This window comes from Glycine max, chromosome 7, assembly GCF_000004515.6.
Source record: "Glycine max cultivar Williams 82 chromosome 7, Glycine_max_v4.0, whole genome shotgun sequence".
Taxonomy (NCBI): domain Eukaryota; kingdom Viridiplantae; phylum Streptophyta; class Magnoliopsida; order Fabales; family Fabaceae; genus Glycine; species Glycine max.
The window spans coordinates 5954315-5975586 of record NC_038243.2 but is presented as its reverse complement, the minus strand read 5'-3'; the positions used below and the strand labels follow the sequence as shown (position 1 = coordinate 5975586).

General features: G+C 31.0%; 1 pseudogene; it reads left to right on the top strand.

The window, feature by feature from the left end:
• Positions 1–9885: 9885 nt before the first annotated feature.
• On the top strand, positions 9886–21144 carry LOC100776782 (TMV resistance protein N-like; annotated as a pseudogene).
• The last annotated feature ends 128 nt before the right edge of the window (positions 21145–21272 follow it).

The following is a 21272-nucleotide window of genomic DNA, read 5'->3' as shown; positions in this document are numbered from 1 at the left end:
TTAATTTTATATCTTACTCCGACCTTGATCTTACAAATGTCTAAAAATTGTATATTTAGCTTCTTTCTCTGTATTTTATTAACACATGATTCAAGCCCATTTCTAGTTTTTGAGTTTTGTGTTATTTTTTTAAACTATATATAAAAAATTTTGAGCGAGGTTAAATTAAAATTTTGATCGGTACATGGTATATATGTTTTTCTTTGTGTTTAATCTTCAAATGATTTTCTGTAAAAAAAATCTTCAAATGTTTTTTTTTTTTTTACTTTTTTTACATGAGAAAACATTTATAAATGTAATTGAAATTTTTATACTGTTAATTAGATTTTATTAAGTTGTAAGGACATGATTTCATATAGGACAAAATGTTAGCCCACTCAATAACATTTAATGTTTCTATTATTAATTTTATTAAATAATGATTTAATAATCAATTTTTTCTTTCACGTTATTAACTAATAGATATTTTAACATATAAAATCATAATAAAAAACTAGAATAATTAAACACTAGTGACTAGGGACTAAAATATTTTTTCATAATTTAAGAGACCAAACCGATTGATAATAATAATAATAATAATAATAATAATAATAATAATAATAATAATAATAATAATAATAATAATAATAATAATAATAATAATAATAAATATTAATTATGTATTACCATAATGTTTATTATTTTCCTTAGGTAGTATCTGTTTATTATAGTAGTTCACTTCAATGTTAGAAAATCATGAAAACTGAAATGACATATATACTGCCGGAGTATTTTCAGTTAAAAAAAAAAAAACTGTTTTTTAAAATACTAAGATTTATTTAAAAGTATAACTTGTTAGGACTTAGTTGTGTAAAACATAGTAATTCAGGAGTGATTAAAAACAAATGCCAAAATACGATTTGATCGAAGGAAATAATAGCAGAAGGCTAGCTAGTTAATTTATTATTTAGATGCAAAATTGTATTAGTATACTACTTTTACTAGTATATAAGTATAAGTACCACTACTATTAAATTTAATTAGCTAATGATTGTGTTTGCACCTTGTCACTTTTCTCTGTGTTGATATAAATATGGCAAATGTCAAATGATTCATAGTAATCTAGTTAAAAATTTAAAATAATATTTAGTAGAAAATTACTGTATTACATAAAAAATAATACGATTTAATAGTATTAGTTTTAATTAATTAAAAATGTTAAGATAAGGTATATTAAATAATTTTTAATCAATATCTTATTTAAATGACTTAAAAAGTCGGATTTAACAATAAAAACAATAAATTTGTGCTGAAAACAAGGATTAAAGGTCCACATTGGTCTGTCGATGGCAAGCATAGCTAACTTCGAGAAGTTGGAAACTTTTCCCCGTATCTCATCTCATTCACGGTTATAGACTTATAGCTAAAGGTCTAAGCATAGCTCAATAATAATAACAATAAAAAAGGTATAAGCATAGCTCTATAATTAATTGCACTAATTCGTGTTGGTAATAATTCAGGTTAATTTTGATCCTTCATGAGTTCATGTAGTGTAAAAGAAGTTTAAAGTATTGTTCAATTATAAATTATTATATATAATAAAATTATTAATTTTTATAATATTTACTTTAAAAATTTCTACATTTTTAGGATATTTTTTAATTAATTGATAGTGTAAAAATCCATATATTAAAGGATATCAAAATTAAACTCATAAAAAATGTCAGTATATTTAAATGTAAAAGCACATTGTCCATTTTGAAATTGGGTGGTTTAACTTATATATTAAGCTTCGTCGTACAAGTTGTGTCAAAAGCTTGAATGAATTAGGAGAAATCTATTGTGCCTTTTCCTGTTTAATTATTATTTCGATTTCTCGCATCTTTCTCGTGTATGTTATTGACTAGTGTTGTGCTTATGTTTAATTAACTTTTATTTGCAATCGATGAGAATTGAAGTTGTAATATAGAGTTTTTCAATTTACTCTTTAAAAAAAATTGAATGTGCCTTTTGATATGGTGAATGCGATATTATTTTAGATGAGCAGTATAAATGTCACCCTTTGTGTTGTGCCTTTTCCTCGTCTCACCACAATACGATGCAGTTATGCAAATAGTATTTATTCCCCTCCTCAAGAACTAAAAAGTAGAAAAACATGCAAAAAAAAAAAGTTACCTATTATAGAACTTTTAGTCACCTCCAACATTAAACAACATCTCCGGTAACCTATGAAGCACAGACACTCTAGTTCTTTGTCGTGTCCGGTGTTCGACACGCGTCTGTGTCAGTGTTTGACACTGACACGACACCCGTACTACGTTCTATATTTTGAACATTACAGATGTTCACGTGTCCGTATCCGTACCGTGTGCGGTGTCCGTGTCGATGTTGGTGTTTCATAGCCGGTAACACGATCATGATCCCATTAAATCTAAAAGTGACAACAAGGTCATACATAACATTGCTTCACTTTAACAAGAAGTGGGGTTAAAACCACACAGTCTTACACTGTAATGGTTAATTATTTCAATAAAGAAAAAAAGTAAAGGTGGACAAAATTTCCATGCAGATGTGGGTTTGACATTGAAACTTGGCCTACCCAATGTTCGTGAAGTGTCGTCGGAAATAATGGCATAAAGCACTATTGAGAATGTGAAAAGAAAGATTGAGATAAAAGTGGGGATTAAACAATGCACCACAGAGGGAGGGGGAGTGGGCCCAAGTGAAGCAAGGTGGGCCAGGCCCACTCGAAAGTCCATGACAAGGATGGTGGAAATAGAAAAGGAATCAAAAGGTCCATAAGGGTAGGTCAGTGGGGGAGGAGAAAAGAGACAGGCAAAAAATATGGACCGTCGGTGATGAGAACCCTAGCCAACCAACACAGCATCATGGCTGGGTTAGGAGGCCATGACCATGACCCTCATGATAAAAATGGAAGTGGCAGAAAGGGCTGAACCATGCATCATACAAGAAAGCATGTATATCTAACATTTGGCGGTTTGATTCGAATGCAAAGTTTTGGCTTTGCTTAGCTAAACCAAGACACCAATGAGGCAATGATCCAAGTGCAGTGTCACTACCAATCATTTTATGGAAGCACTTTAGGGTATGGGATACGGGTAGATAACCTAAGCATAGAATGTTAATCATTAGCCTTTATTTCCACCTCACTTTTTTGTTAGTTGAATTTTAAAATAGAATCTTGAAAGTATTAAATGTTATATGTTTTAAATTTGCTTAGAAGACGATTTAGTTCAAGATAGCTCAAAGCCATTGAATATCAAGTTTATCCCTAGATTATGTTTTGTTTTTTTTTTTTTATATAATAGTCTCATTGAAATTAGAACTTATGGTGACCTCAACTGATAATGGATATTAATATCTTGCAGGATTAATTAGTTTATGGACTTGACTGAAAAATATCCTAAGTTCACACAGAAAAATCTTTTATAGAAAAGATTATAGTATTTGGGTTATTGTACTTCCCTATATCAAGAAAGTTTCCTAATTTTTCAAAAACATTTTTTTATCCAATATTTTGCAAACATCACGTTTTCTTTCATGCAATCTTGTTCACAGATAATGCAAAAATAGTGGACGTGTTAGTCAAGTACAATATAGAAGTGTTTTCACCAATAGATGAAGAAATTGATGGTGAACATGAAGAAAAACAACTACCGTTACTAGGGATGAAAAATGATTTAAGAGAGACATAGTTTGATGGATTTGGAGACCTTATTTAGGACTGATATTAACATCAGGGAAAAGAGTGCAATGGATTATAATGGGTTTTATCTTCAATGCTTTGTACGGAAAGGGTAGCAAAGAACAAAGGTATGTGTGATTGGGAAGAGTTTAATTTATTTTAGCACAAGCTTCAAATGACCAAGTATGCGGAGTTCAAAACAAAGCCATGTTTGTCTACATTTGTATTATGTCTTTTTCCTAGTGAACTTGCCTCTACCTATAAGGGATTAGCTAGTCTTAAATTATATTAGATTTTAAATTCATGCATCGATTCAATTAAATTATATTTTTTATATAGTTGTATTTATTATTATTGTAAAACATAAATGTACATAATAAAATTAATTTTAAAATACTTAATAGCATATTAAATATAATCACAATAAAATTAATAAAGATGATTAATTGTATTTTTAATTAAGCAGATGTTGAATAATCAAATTATTTCTTTATGATATTATAAAATGATTAATTATATTTATAAAAATGACAATATATATTTTAATTAATTATATTTAATACATCAAAATAAATATATACACAAAATGAACATACATAAATTAGTCTTGGTATTTTAAGGACTGATTTGTGTAGATATATACACATTGAAAAGGACTAAGACAAAGAAGAACAATGCTTTTCATTTTCAAGCTGTTTGGATGTCTCATTCGGATTATGGAGTTATAGTTGATATATTTTCACACATTAGTCTAAGACATACAAAAATTAGTCTAAGCTATAGTTGATATCTTTTTACAAATGTTCTTAAGCACTTTGCACAAATTTTGCTACATAAAATGAAAGTTGGTCATAAGTATCTACAATTTATTTTGTCTCTACAAACTATCAAGAAAGGTTTGTCATTTTAAGTAAAAAATATAAAATAAATTGATAATAGGAAAATATACATAAAATACTGAAAAATAGCATATCCAAATATATAAGTTAGAGAGAAAAAGTAGTATTTAAACTTCAATTTATTTTGTTCTTCAACAAAAGATTATTAGCTGAACTTCATATATACTCCCAAAGCCTCTTAATATTTTTCTATCCAATCTGATAAAAATGCTTCATGTGGATGCATTAAATCAGAATATGAATAAATAATCATACAACCTTGGATAATACAGACATAAAAGAAACCACACGCTCCCAGTATATGCTAAAATTGTCATGTATACCCGTTATTGAAATGACCAAAACAACAAATCAAATAACTTAAAACAAAGAACAGTGGAAAGGACATAAAAAGGCAAACAAGAAAAAATCCAAAGAAATTAGCTAATGTGTTTTGCACTTAAAATCAATCAAAGAGAAAAGAGAAAGGAAAATAAAAGAAAAACCAACCTAAAAAAAGTGAAAAAGAGGATCACAAATTTCATAAACAAGAAGAGAAAAATAAATATCCAATATTATTAATTTTGGATATTAATAATGTCGTCACCTCTCAAATCAACCCTCAGGACCAAGGTCTATGCATGGTTAATTTAAAGGAAAATGTTAAGAATATATTCTCTATTATTAATTGAAATTTATTTAAAATTAAAATAAAGTGTGGGTCTTAAGTTTTATTTAATAATTTTTAATAAATAAAAGATAATGTATTAAGAAAAGTGTATTGAAAAGTTTATTACCAACACTTCTCTAATTTAAATAGGGAAAGGAATGGTGAGTTGTGTCTTCTTTATATACTTTCTCCTCTCTCTAAAGAAAGCCAACCTATACAAGATTGTTATTCTATTTGAAACCATCTATTTATGTTGATTGAATTATTTGACAAGTTTTAAGTTTTAGGTCTTTTGATTTGTGCGTATTGAAAAAGTAGACATGAGATCTACATCCTCAAGCAATGACGGTACTACAACAAAAGTATTATAACTATGTTAGGTAAAACATTTTAATTAGTTTTTAGTTTTTTTATCAGGTGAAAAAATTATTTGATTGTTTGATAAATAATTTTTTATTATTTTTTTTAATGTTTTGTTAATCTTATTTGAAATAATATTTTTTAAAATATTAACTTTTAAGTTTTAGTTTTTTTTTTTATTTTTAACTTCAATATATTTATTCAATTTTTTAGTTATTTTTTTTAAATAAATTATTTTTTATCATTTTAAAAATTTTAACTACTTTTACGGTTAATTTTATTAAATATTTATAATTTAATAAATTAATTTTATAAAATACTTATAATTTAATAAATTAATTTTTTAACTTTTAACTTCTAACTAACTTTTGATTAGTTTCCTCTAAAATAACATATATACCACAAAGAAAATGGGATAACACAAGAACAATTGTTAATTACAACGAAGGGAGATTATATATTGGTGAACCAGAGAGAAGAAAGTGACGTTAACATACTACAGAGAACAAATTAAAGTACACGTCTAATAGTAGAATGCACATGAATGTTTATATATATATATATATATATATATATATATATATATATATATATATATATATATATATATATATATTTTTTTTTTTTTTAAATTATATCCTTTAAATTTATGCACAATAATGCTTTTTTTTGTATAAATTTATATACCAGTTTAATAACTTTTATATCCTTTTTTATGACTATTTGTTTTTTCAACTAATATCCAAGAATTGTACCCGTAATGTGGAGCTGAATGAGAAACTTTTGAGATAATGTCTTGATTTGAAAGAGAGATTTTTTCCTTTATGTCATATATATATGAATGAATATGAATTATTTTAAAAATGACCAATGCTGAACATAAATGAAATTGAAGGGACCCAATACACGAACAAGATGTTTGATCTATGTCTCCTGATCTCACTTTCCATATCAAGCTTGCACACCCACATGCTTAGGTATTATTATCTTATCTCCTCTAAGAAGTGGGCAACTACACTCTTCATTTGGATCTCTTCTAGAACTGACATCTTTTGTGGTTCTCATGGTCTCTTTAGTCCCCTCCTTAACTCTCTAGATCTCTCTCCTTTTATTCATTTTGATTTATCTTGTTCTCCGATGAAACTTTATTAGGACATGCTTCTCTGTCACATCCTTTCATTTGAACTCTCTAATTGTCCCTCAAGATTCCTACCTCTCTTCTCTGAATCATGAATTTTTTTTTTATTTTTTTTTGTGGTAAAACTATTTAGTATTGGAGTAGGAACTAGTTAATATATATAGCTAGATTGATCATTACTGGTTTTAATTAGTTTTGTTGGGTTTATATCTTGGGTTGGACTTAATGCTATGAAATACAAATCCACCAACTTTGTTATTTTTCCTTGGTTGGGTATTTATGATCAAGAATGAAAAAAAAAATGACAAAACAATAAATCAGGTACAATAAACTGAAACCATCCATTAAGTGAAAAACTTTGGTGATAATTTTCAGTCAAATACACGCAACATAGATCACATACAAAAAGGATAATTTACTATATTAACTAGTAAACAATAATTAAAAAAAAGAAACAACCTAATTAATTATTTATCCGTGGAAGTTATGAAATAAACGTTTATTCAAAATTTTATTACAGGAGATAGTATTTAACAATATATCTAAGTTTTTGTGAAACTCTCACATTAGCTCCAAAAGATATTCTAGATTCCCCACATATATCCTTAAATGTTGTCACCAAATAAGTTTCTGAAAGATCATGAAATGTCACCATGTTTCATCATTTGCTTGTCCACTACTACAAGCTTAACGACATGACACATTAAATGTTGAGTTACATTGCTAAATGTTAAGTAAATATCAATGTGGCTATTGTGCCAGCCAATTGGTGGACATCAGAGAGGGGTCCGTAAATATATGATTCTTTTCGATATATATATATATAAATTTTTTTATTCACCAATAACTTTGATCAGAAAGCTAAAATAATAAATAATATATTTTAAAATAATACTGATTATAGGATTAATTAAATTTTTAGTTTCTTAATTATTTTTTTTATAACTTTTGGTCCTTCGTTAATTTTTCCTAAGCACTTTTAGTCCCTCTAATGTTTTATGCTCATTTATTTGTATTGTTCAAAATTAGTTTTAAATATAAAATAAATGAGAATCTAAAAATGAATAAGTTGAAGGACTGAGAATTAAAATATGAAAAAGTTAAAGTAAAAACACTTAATTAATCCTTGATTATAATATAAATTATAGTTTTAATTATTTTATCTTACATAACATTTATAAGAAATCTTCTTAGTATATGAAATTCGATATCTTCTTAGTATATGAAATTCGATTGATGAAAAAGAGAAAATTAAAGAATAATGAAGAGAAAAGTTTTTTCCTAAAATTTTCTTTCTTCTCATTTTCTCTTCAGTCAAAATTTCAAACTTTAAAAATTAAAAAAATTGAATTTACAGTGAAGTCTTCACGTTTGGTATCAAAATAAATTGAAATAATAATAATTTGATAATTGAAAATTACGGATAAAATTATATATGTAAAATATAGATAAGTTATCAATAAAGATATGACATGATTGATAGATAATCTTGTCTCTTAAATATGCAGTCATGAGTTTAATTCTTGGTCTATGCGTATGAAAAAATATATCTTAAGAGATATCAATCCTTCAAATAAATCTTAATATTTCGAGATATTAGTTTTTGACTTTTAATCGAGAATATCTAAGTTCTACAAAAAAATATATAGACTAGCTATGTTTAAATTTTAGATCTATTTTTCTCCTAATAAATATTAAATAAGTGAAATATTTCTAATATCCATGAGAAAAGAGAGAGATATAAAAACAAAAAACAAAAAATTGATCATCACAAAAATTTATAAGTTACCATCAAGGGACAAAGAGTAGATTCATGAAGGTTATTGATCTTATACTTCTATTGGTCCGATCCTAGTAGATTTTCTTGGACTAAGGTTAAATTCTGGCTTGCAATATGCCATAGTACCCAAAGTCTTTTCATTTAACATCAATATTAAACGCCACTTGTTCCCTAATTCAAATAACCAAATCATAGCTTAATGCGGAGAGAAAGATAAGATATGTATCCCACAAAGACGCACAAGTGCATGAGCACCCCTATGTTGTATTGGGAAACGTCAGTTTTCCTCAATTTTAATCCAAGAAAAGGGAATATTATTTGACAAATGATGTTTGGGGTGTATAGTGGTGACAAAGAAGATGATATTGATAGGAATGTGGTGATGTCAATAGCATGGTTAAAATGGCAATGAATGGTGGTGGTCCTCTTAGTGCAATACAATGGAAGACCATGGTGATGATGACACAGGGATAATGGCAGTGATAGATGGGCCTGTGAGCATTATTGTCAATTGGATGGTATTGATGCTTCTCATGGTCTAATAAGGTCGTGGCATATTGGCTATGTTTGATACATTGACTATGGTAAAACATAGTGTTTTTCTTCATCCATTTTTTGGATAACCTATGTCTATGGATAAGATGCTCATAATGTGCCTATCATATCATGTCTAATTATATTTGACATTACAGGAAATTATAATTAATATGATTAAGAAAATAGGATATTGCATATAAAACACATCTATGGAGAACTATATATATTTGATCAAGGTTGATAAATTGACCAATAAGTTTATATAATCTGTTAGTATAGGATATGTATCTTTCATTCAAAGACAACACTTATAAATTTAAATGTTTTTTTATATATATTATCATCCAACCATTATATATATATATATATATATATATATATATATAGTAAGATTATGCTAAATTTCCCGTAGTTAGAAAAAAAATAGTAAGATTATGAAGATTATTAAAAAGTCATGGGAAAATGTAGAGGAAAAATAAAAATTCTACTAAAATTAGTCATCCAGCTTCTCTAATAAAAATTAGTATCAACAAAATTCATACTTTATGCTATGATATGGTAACCTAAAAAATCGTGTTAAAAGTTATTTTTTTTTTAATAATTGATAATGTAAAACACCTTATACCAATAATATATCAAAAACGAACTCAGCATTTATAACAACATAAAAATTAAAATAAATTACTTTTTTATACATAAAACTTGTTATTTAAGAGGATATATATGTGTGTATGTATTTTGCTAACATACATCAATTTTAATTGGAGTATACTAGCAACTTACATCATATTTTTTTTTATATATGAAACAAAACTGAATTAATATTAATAGCATGATTATTTTTTCCAATGATTTTAAAATATTAAAATCAATGAATCCATCTCGTGAAGTACATCGCCGTTGTCGTCCTCTCTGCCGCCACCGTTGCCGTGCCAGAGATCATGGCCTCCGGCGGCATCTTGACCGGAGCAGTAACTTCTTATAAAGCGAGTGAGAGGCTCGCCTTTGAATGATTAATTGAATTCTTAGCTGCTAGTGTTCGCAAAAGGTTTGAAATTCGAAGGTTATTTCTATTCACTTAATGTTATTCAACTGTATTGATATATCTATGTGTATAGTTCAATTCTGTGCTGAATCGATGAATGCTTCTGTGTTGCTTTAATTTGCTGCTCGATGAAGGAACCGAATGATTATCTTGTGATGGCTTGGTACTGTTCTTGCGATTCTTTTTATGTTTAAAATCGAATAATGTTTGTTTCGCTTTTAGATTGCCGCACGTGTGTGTATTCGTATGTTACTATTACTACTTGCTGGCGTGAAATTCATGCTCTTTGTTTTAAGCTCGATAATTTTGTTCATAACCTCTTGTTGGTGACTACATAGTACATAGCATGGAATCAGTTTGAACTTTGAAGCAAAAGTTGAGGCAGGTTTTATGATTGTGAAAGTTGTTTTCTATTAGAGATGAAGTTAGTGATTAGTAGTGAGCCTATATAAACGCTTATGTAGTTATCTTGTAATTACCACTTCACTTTCAATCTAATAGCATTTCTCAGTCTCTCAGATTTTTTCATTTACTCTCCTCTGAAATCATGTTTACTAACATTTTCTTTTCATTTTGTTTCAAATTAGTGTCATATAATGGAATCTTATGTGTGTGTTTAATTGGATTGATTTTGATATATTAAGTGTTAATTAGATGGTCCATTGGATTTGAAAATAATAGAGCATGGATTGCTATCCTTCCATTTACTTATCATTCAATCCGGTCCAAGTTTTTATTTTAATTTTAATTTTTTTTATTTTAACAAGTGAATGAATTGGATTGGATTTTACATGTATGGACCAGATGGATCCCGGATAAATAGATTATTTTGTCACCCCTACTAATTATGTTGCTCTGTTTATTGTGTATTCCGTAGTCCGGTGGCTTAACAGTGAATTGATTCATTTTATCTATCTTAAATTTGCAACAACTTCTTAAAAACTGAAAAGAAATAAATGAAACTGAAAACCATCTCAAACAGGGCCTTAGTTTTCCATAAGTAAGGAATTGGGTTCTTATATAATTTTGCTTGGCAAGATTACTCTATTATATATGCTTTACATGATAGGATGCTTTACAAGGTTCATTGTCTCCCCTAGTTTCTGCATAGGACACTGGAGGTGAGAATTTAACCTTCATATTTTGGGAGTTGAGAATATATGATGAAATTCAACCATTTCTTCTTAAAAATAACAATTGCTAAACTTGAAGGTTCTACTGTCAGTGAGTAATGCGATTTATATTTATTAAGGTTTTAGCTTGATTGATTAAATCTCTGTATTTTATTTTGTTGGATTTTTCATTTTTAAAAATGCCACACCAGTGATAAGTATTTCCAAACCCATGCTTGCAACTCTTGATGAATCTTGGCACGAACTTTCTAGGCAGCTTGTATTGCTTTGAACCAATATCCTGTTATTCATTTTCTTTACTATTATGTTCTTGGTCCTCATCGGAGGTTTTTGGTGTGATTTGGTAGGGATATGAACCACCATCAATTGATTCAGATCAATTGTCTCCCATGTTTTTAGGTTGTTTATTATTTTTTCCTGCAGCCGGAAGCAATCATTGGCTGAGGCCTGAGAGGCTGGTGCAAACTCTAGAAATCATTTTTGCTGTTGCTAATAGCATGAATGCTACCTACTATACTAACTAATAATTTTTCTTTGTAGCAACACATCATCCCTGGAGCAAAGTGCTCATTCTACCTCTGTTAAGAATATTTTATAAAACTATGCTATACTTACCTGATATCAGAGAAATAACCCTCTTTAGATAATTTATATTTTATGTTCTTCATTGGTTTATAGTTGCAATGACTTCATTCGGTTTGTCCCTTTCCAATATTTCTCTCTAGTCTCTCCTCAACAATGTTGCATAAATATGTCTTTATTTCTCTAAACCTTATTTTTATACTTAAGTGATCTTATGATTTTTATTATTATTTTATTTTCGTTGGCCTTGTATATAGTCTCCAAACCCCTCATGTAAGTGTCCTTTTGACTTGAAGTGTGAAGAATTGTTTTGTCTTGTGTTGAAATCCAATTCATTTAGAAGAATGGGGGTGATAAGTGTTGAACTCATAACCACTTGGTCATCGAGCATTTGATAAGATTTCAAGGACCAACTCTCCAAAATGCTTAAGCTGTTAGGTGGAGTCTGTTTTATATATTTTAAGTCTTCAGGTGGACTCTGTTTTATATATTTTTTGCCTTAGCTGGTCAAGAAGCATCATGAGTGGAGGAATTGTGAAGGAGAAAGTACGGCAAAGGGAAGAACATTTTCGTTGAATGCAAATCACTCAGAAGCAACTAGTGATCACAAGCAGTTGGTAACTCATTTTTGTTCTCTTTTCTTAGTGCATGTTTGGATACCAAACAAAATCGATTCTATCCCCAAAAATCATGGTGAATAATTGAAAATGGAGAAGCAACAAAGTGTTGCTTTGCTGTGGACCATGGAAAAATAAGCGAGGTGCTAGCCTACCCAAACACACATTAATCTGTCACAATTCCTATTTGTTATGACCATGTTGCTAGTTTCTTTTCTTTTTTCTATGAATACGTTCCCATTCCCTAAGAACCATCCTATTTCTTTTACATCATAATCACAAATCACATGTTTCTATAAAGTTTAATATAGTTTGAAATTAATTTTATCAAAATCAACTCTAATTTTAAAATAGAAAGACCTTTAATTACTAGGACTGTCTGCTTTGGATGATGAGCAGCAACATAGTACTTTATTCGTTGTTCACTGTGCCGAGAATAAACTAAATTCGGCACTTAGAACATGCAACATGTAAAAGGCCAAGAAATTAACAGGAAAAGAAAAAAAAACTATCGGAGGAGTAACCATTGTTTGTTAATGTTGCTTTATCACCGCTTCAACGATTTATTAACAGAAGACCATCGACCTCCTATGATTCAGCTGCTCCTTAAATGCAAACCTTCAAAAAGAAAATCACATACGGGTGGGGCTCATGCAGCAACTTGGGATCTCAAGAATGAAGTAAACATCCATATAGGATTTCATGTGCTTTAGGACGTGATTTGTTCTCAATAGTTTATCTTCTGTTTTTTGTTTTGTACCAAATAAAAAGGGCAACAACACAAAATAGGAAGGGAAACCAAGGGAAATGAAAAATGGGCCACGTTAGACAATCCATATAATTCGTGCATTTAGTATAAAAAAGTTTTCGTACCATCATTTCCCTAAAATAGAATTGTTTTATTTTCTTTTATTAATTTTAAAAATAATTACATGTTGGACGGTTCGTGCATTTCATACCTCTCCTATTCGTACCAAATAATATTATTATTTTTTATGTTGTCCTATAATTTTTAGGATGAATATTTTATCTTTTTATTTATTTTTTAACTTTTTAACGTAGTGGTTAACAAGACCCGGGAATAAAAATAACACTCGTTACGAAGTTATCGGTGGTTGTGAAAAGAAAAGTTACACTATTGATACATCCAACCTAATGAGCCTCCTTCTTATCAAAGAAACAAAGTTGATTATCGAAAGGAAGCAACTTCCCACACTATTTCCTACGAAGATTTCATGAGATTCGAAAGGAAGCAACTTCCCACACTATTTCCTACGAAGACTTCATGACTATTGACTATGTTCACACTTGAGTGGTCAATTGGTCAATCTATCATTTCTATATATCTACTTCATACACACACACACACAAGAAAAGAAAAACTTGCTTTGCTGTGTTACCAGAATCAGCATCACTGCAAGGATAATTCAATGGGATCTTCTTCCACCCTAACCTCAGGAAGGTTATGGTCCAACCATGTTTTCTTGAGTTTCAGGGGTGATGACACACGCAAAGGTTTCACTCACAATCTTTTTGCTTCACTAGAGAGAAGGGGGATCAAAGCATATAGGGATGATCATGATCTTGAGAGGGGGAAAGTGATATCAGTGGAACTCATCGAAGCCATTGAAGAGTCCATGTTTGCACTCATCATTCTCTCATCAAACTATGCCTCCTCAACATGGTGTTTGGATGAGCTCCAAAAGATTCTAGAGTGCAAGAAAGAAGTTTTTCCAATCTTCCTTGGTGTTGACCCCTCTGATGTTAGGCATCAGAGAGGAAGCTTTGCCAAGGCTTTCAGAGATCATGAAGAGAAATTCCGAGAAGAAAAAAAGAAGGTGGAAACATGGAGACATGCCTTGAGAGAAGTTGCAAGTTACTCTGGATGGGACTCTAAGGATAAGTAAGTTCTATCATCATTGACTTTGTTATTTTACTTTTTGTTTGTTAGCCCAAATGATATGTTATGCAAAGTTATCAAATTGGGGTTATCGTGAATTTCCAACTAATTTTTAAATCGTGAATCATATTTTGTATTGAATTATTAGATTCAAAAACATTGAAAAATTATTTAAATATATCGTACAAATAATATATAGTGTTCGATGTAAAAAAATTTAAACTAGAAACAGACAAAACAACTTAAGCACAAGTTCTATAGAACAAAATTATTAGTTATATCGGAGTTTGTGAAGTCTTTTACTTTAGAAGAATGGAAGCAAAGCAATTAAAGAGCTAAATACAGTACATATATTGAATGAGTGAGTGACAAATAAAGTAGTGTAATAATCAAATATGATAGGTTTAGAAATGTTCCTTCAAGTCCTTTTCATTGAACAATTTAAGCTTATATAACTTTTAATTTTGCCATTAGAATTGGAGAAATAAAACTAAAAGAAAAAAAGAAAAAAAGAAAAAAAATGATTTGTTGAACCGAATGATTTGTATCGATGGTATGAAATTGCACAGGTTCATTCATGTATTGTAAGACACAAATTCATTTAAGATCCATCTCATAAGATGAATCGGTAGGTAGTTGAATTGAAAGATTTGAATTGTGAATTGTAAGAATCTGATAAGTATAATGTTTTCATCATTATATATATAAAATACAGAATGGATCATTTTTTTTTTCTATGATCTATTCAATCAACACCAGGACTACACCTCAAATTCCCCCGAAGCTCCATTTGATTGCAAAAGAAATACGCTTAAATATAATTTGATCTTCCTATTTTCTTATTTTGCTCAATTCACAAGATCTCTCTATTTTAAAATAAATATATATGATCCCTTATTTTAGAAATCCGTACTTCGGTCAAATTTTTAAATTTGTATGTTCTTTTATTTTGGTCCAATTTACCAATCATCTATGTATATGTTGGTTGGTGATAATTCCATATTTTTCAATCATCGAAAATTATTTTATTTGGTCATCTCATTGCAATCTTATGATGATAAATGTTTCTCCATCCAAAAAAAAAAAAATGCATACAGGAGATTAGATATAATACATCAAAGGCAACTATTTGATACACGTATCGGTATAAGACAAAGTTACAATAAGGATACATTCATTACACCAATTTTGAAGAGTTCGTGAAACAGAGATTTTTTTTTTTGGTTTGTGTTGATGTGGTACATTGAAAATTAAACTTGAGAACTCTTGTGGAAAGGTTTGTTTATCATTTTACCCTGGGTTTGCAAAATATAACATGGTAGATTGTTTTCTCTATCTATTGTTATATTTGTTCACACAAAAATATGAGTCTTCGTTTTGTCCTTCTCACTATACAGGCATGAAGCAGCACTGATTGAAACAATTGTTGGACACATACAGAAAAAAGTAATTCCTGGATTGCCATGTTGCACAGATAACCTTGTTGGGATTGATTCACGAATGAAGGAAATGTATTCACTAATGGGCATAAGGTTAAAAGATGTTCGCTTGATAGGAATATGGGGCAGGGGAGGCATAGGTAAGACAACCATTGCTAGAAAAGTCTATGAAGCAATCAAAGGGGATTTCGATGTTAGTTGCTTTCTTGAAAACATTAGAGAGGTGTCTAAGACAAATGGCTTAGTTCATATTCAAAAGGAACTTTCTAATCTTGGTGTTAGTTGCTTTCTTGAAAAGTGTAAGACAAATGGCTTAGTTCCCATAGTAGAGGAAGTTTTTCGTGATCAATTAAGAATCGTTGATTTTGATAATCTTCATGATGGGAAAATGATAATAGCAAACTCTTTAAGCAACAAAAAGGTTCTTCTTGTTCTTGATGATGTAAGTGAGTTAAGCCAATTGGAGAATTTAGCTGGAAAGCAAGAATGGTTTGGTCCAGGAAGCAGAGTAATAATCACAACTAGAGATAAGCACCTGCTGAAGACACATGGAGTGCACCTAACTTGTAAGGCTAGAGCCTTAGCCCAAAATGAAGCCCTTCAGCTCATTTGTTTGAAAGCATTTAAACGAGATCAACCTAAAAAAGGGTATTTGAATTTGTGCAAAGAAATGATTGAATGTGCAAGAGGCCTTCCATTGGCACTTGAGGTGTTGGGTTCCCATCTTCATGGAAGAAACGTTGAGGTTTGGCATAGTGCTTTAGAACAAATAAGAAGTTTTCCGCACTCCAAAATCCAAGATAAACTGAAAATAAGTTATGACAGTTTACAACCTCCATATCAGAAAATGTTTCTAGATATTGCCTGTTTCTTCAAAGGGATGGACATAGATGAAGTAAAAAATATCTTAAGAAATTGTGGTGATTATCCCGAAATTGGAATTGACATTTTGATTGAAAGATGTTTGGTAACTCTGGATAGGGTGAAGAATAAGTTGGGGATGCATGATTTGCTACAAGAAATGGGTAGGAATATTGTATTTGAAGAATCTCCAAATGATCCTGGCAAACGCAGTAGATTGTGGTCTGAAAAAGACATTGACTATGTATTGACAAAAAACAAGGTAGGTACCAATTTTTCTAGTAGTACTGGATACTTGAATGATGCTTGCAATATTTTTCATCTTTAAGTTTGTGTTTGATCTCATTCTACAAAATAACTTGTCATCCTGTTTTTCTAGGGAACTGATAAAATCCAAGGCATGGTTCTGAACTTAGTTCAACCATATGATTCTGAAGTGCTCTGGAACACAGGAGCCTTCTCCAAGATGGGTCAGTTAAGGTTACTAAAGTTATGTGATATGCAGCTACCCCTTGGCCTTAACTGCCTTCCTAGTGCACTACAGGTTCTTCATTGGAGAGGATGCCCTTTGAAAGCCCTTCCACTTTGGCATGGGACAAAGGTAAACACCATTTATCTAGAGCTCTTTCTAAATTTTTTTGTCATCACCATAGTAACTCAGAAAGCTAATATAGTTTTTGTTTCCACAATATTAATTTTGAACAGCTTCTGGAAAAGCTGAAGTGCATTGATTTGAGTTTTTCAAAGAACCTAAAGCAGTCCCCAGACTTTGATGCAGCTCCAAATCTTGAATCATTGGTTCTTGAAGGATGCACAAGTTTAACTGAGGTTCATCCATCCCTTGTACGCCATAAGAAGCTTGCTATGATGAATTTAGAAGACTGCAAAAGGCTCAAAACTCTACCAAGTAACATGGAGATGAGTTCCCTGAAATATTTAAATCTTTCTGGTTGTTCTGAATTTAAATATCTTCCAGAGTTTGGGGAAAGCATGGAACAATTGTCATTGCTTATTTTAAAGGAAACTCCTATAACAAAACTACCCTCATCACTTGGATGTCTAGTTGGCCTTGCTCATTTGAATTTGAAGAATTGCAAGAATCTTGTTTGCCTTCCAGATACCTTTCATAAATTGAAATCCCTCAAATTTTTGGATGTTCGTGGCTGCTCAAAATTATGTAGCTTGCCAGATGGTTTAGAGGAAATGAAGTGCTTGGAGCAAATTTGTTTAAGTGCAGATGATAGTGTAGAGCTACCTTCATCTGCCTTTAATCTGGAAAACCTCCAGATTACTTTTGAAGTAAGATCCTCCTTTTGCATTTAGTTACCACCTTCTAAACTGAATCTACCTTCTCTTAAGAGAATAAATTTAAGTTACTGCAATCTTTCTAAAGAGTCAATCCCAGACGAGTTTTGTCACTTATCTCACTGGCAGCAATTCTGTTATCCTGCCTAGTTGCATTTCCAAAATCACAAAGCTTGAACTCCTTATCCTAAACTTCTGCAAAAAGCTTCAAAGGTTGCCAGAGCTTCCTTCAAGCATGCAACGATTGGATGCAAGCAATTGCACTTCATTGGAAACTTCCAAATTCAATCCATCTAAGCCGTGCAGTCTCTTCGCATCACCTACAAAATGACATTTACTAGGAAAATTGGAGGCCTTCTTGAGGTTTGTACCCTTGTTTTCCCCACACTCTCAAGATTGTCTGTGTATAACAATCATCTATTTTTGTTGCTCATTCAACATTACATTATGTGTGTATTGTTACAACATACAGGAACTCCGTCTTCCCAAAGCAAGATTTGACATGGAGTGAAATTCCATCATGGTCTGTCCCTCCAAAATATGTAGTCCCACCTGAGATGCACCAACATGAAGTTGAATGCTGCTTGTTTAGACCTAATGGTAAGGTGCTTATCAGCTCCAGGATTTTACCTACCATGGAGCCATGTATATATATATATATATATTCTCTATTTGCCCTTTGATAAATCGTGTGACATAATTTATGAAGACGGTGATTGCAGTGAAATTAAATTTATATTAAAAAGGTATTGTTGCTATTCAGTATTCATTGGAAATAGTGAGGTGTGGGTGTCGTTTGGTATGTAAGCAAGTTGCTGAAGATATTTATTGAAATAGTGTCTAGGTTTTATCCTTGTACTTGTAGTTTTGGATACAGTTGGTGCTTGAAACTATGTATGTCTTGGTATTCCAACACTAGTATCATTTGTTGTAGGGAAGTCTGTTTATTGATTAGTCTGATATTATTTAATTTTAGTTGTGACATCTGTGAACTATTTTCCTCTATAACAAAATCTGCCCAGGTTGAACACAAACTTGTCGGACAGAATGTGCTTGTATGTTGGCTGTGGTGATCAACATAAATATTGGTTTTAAAGAAGGGAGCTTTCTTTCTTGTTGCAACTGCTTTCTTGAAAGTCACTTTACACTACACTGGTGATTCTCAAATTTGAATTATTTTTACTTTATGATTAATTATATTGTTTTCCCTCTTTCCTTTGCATTTTACTCTACTTTTAATGTAAAACATGAGGGATAAATCTTGCAATAGTAGCATAAATTTAGTGCTTTCTTGTAACCAGTAATTGTAAATGATTTGATGCATCACAGTAGTGAAATTATGACTATTTTCATTAGAACTTAGTAATTCAAAATGTTACTTCTTCATATTTCGTTTATTGTATATTAAGCATTATAGATTACCAACTTGTAGAAATAAAGCCAGCAGTTTAAACTAAGCTGAAAGGAACTGGATAACGCCACTCAGGATCTGCAGTTTAAGATGCAACACTTGTTTAAACAAGATTAACCTACCCTTCATGCGAAAGCTCTGAGGATCTTCACATAAGATGCAGTAACTCTAACCTGTTTGAAGGACAGAGTGAGGAAATTCCATGCACTTTACTTAAGACAGAAAATGCACAGGATGCTACTAATGCCACAAGTTCATTGCTTTGAATTTTCTAATCCATGAACATAGAAAGATGGATCCCAGGTGTGGTTTGCAACTCCAATTTCCATGTCAGTCCTCTTTGAAGAGCTGATATAAACTCTGCTAGTGGAATTATCTTGCATAGATTCCTCAAAGAATGAGAATACCCAAATATTTAGAACACAGTAGACCTTAAAAAGATTGGTTTGACAAATGGACACCACAATAAACAGACTTCTCATGCTTATACCAATTCATACCAACTTAAATCAAAGCTCGGAATACGAACATTAACTTTCTTATGATGAAACAAAATTCCAATCACGAAACAAGTCATCATCAATTTATTTATTTTTCTAAGTGCCACTTGGAAAGGAACATATTAGTTTCACACTTTCTCTACTATATATTTTTGTTTATTCTTTTGGTCAGTCTCTGTTTTTTCTTGGATATTTCCTGCAGAAAACGGATCCAACAAGAAACAATTTTGTTACCCTACCAAGTTGCATTTCAAAACTCACAAAGCTTGAACTTCTTATCCTAAACTTATGCAAAAAGCTTCAAAGGTTGCCCGAGCTTCCTTCAAGCATGCAACAATTGGACGCAAGCAATTGCACTTCACTGGAAACTTCCAAATTCAATCCATCCAAGCCACGCAGTCTCTTTGCATCACCTGCAAAATTGCATTTTCCGAGAGAATTGAAAGGGCATTTACCGAGAGAATTGATAGGCCTTTTTGAGGTTTGTACTCTGGTTTTCCCCCACATTCTAAATTTGTGTCTATGTGTGTGTGTAACATAATCATCCATTCTTATTGCTTATTCAACATTGCATTTGGTGTGTTAGAACATGCAGGAACTCTGTCTTCCCAAAACAAGATTTGGCATGTTTATCACAGGGAGTGAAATTCCATCATGGTTTGTCCCTCGAAAAAGTGTTTCATTTGCAAAAATAGCAGTCCCTCATAATTGCCCTGTAAATGAATGGGTGGGATTTGCTCTGTGTTTCCTATTAGTAAGTTATGCTGTTCCACCTGAGGCATGCCGTCATGAAGTTGATTGCTACTTGTTTGGACCTAATGGTAAGAAGATTATCAGCTCCCGGAACTTGCTTCCCATGGAGCCATGTTGCCCTCACCTTTATAGTCTCTATTTGTCCATTGATAAATACCGTGACATGATTTATGAGGGTGGTGATGGCAGTGAAGTTGAATTTGTACAGAAAAGTTATTGTTGCCAATCATTGGGAATAGTGAGGTGTGGGTGTCGTTTGGTATGTAAGCAAGATGTTCAAGATATTTATGGAAATAATTTCTAGGCTTTAACCTGATAGTTGTAGTTTCTGACACAGTTGGTGCTTGAAAATATATCATTTCTTCTAGTGAAGTGATCAGAGTGGCCAGTGAGAAGGTGTGAATTATCCCAAAACTTGTCATGTAATTACGATTGTCTTGTTATTTGTATAGAAACTTCTCATTCTCCATACTTGTGGTTTGAACTCAACTTTTGCATGTTTTGTTGAGATGATCCATGCTAATGAGAATCAAGATATTAAGGTAAACTCCTCTTTTTATATCTTTACTTATATGAAGACCTAAAGTTAGTTTGTTGGCTACTAAACCAGCTCCCACTTTAGCAATGATCCTTAATTCCTTGTACTAATGTACTAACATGAAGTTGAATGCTCTA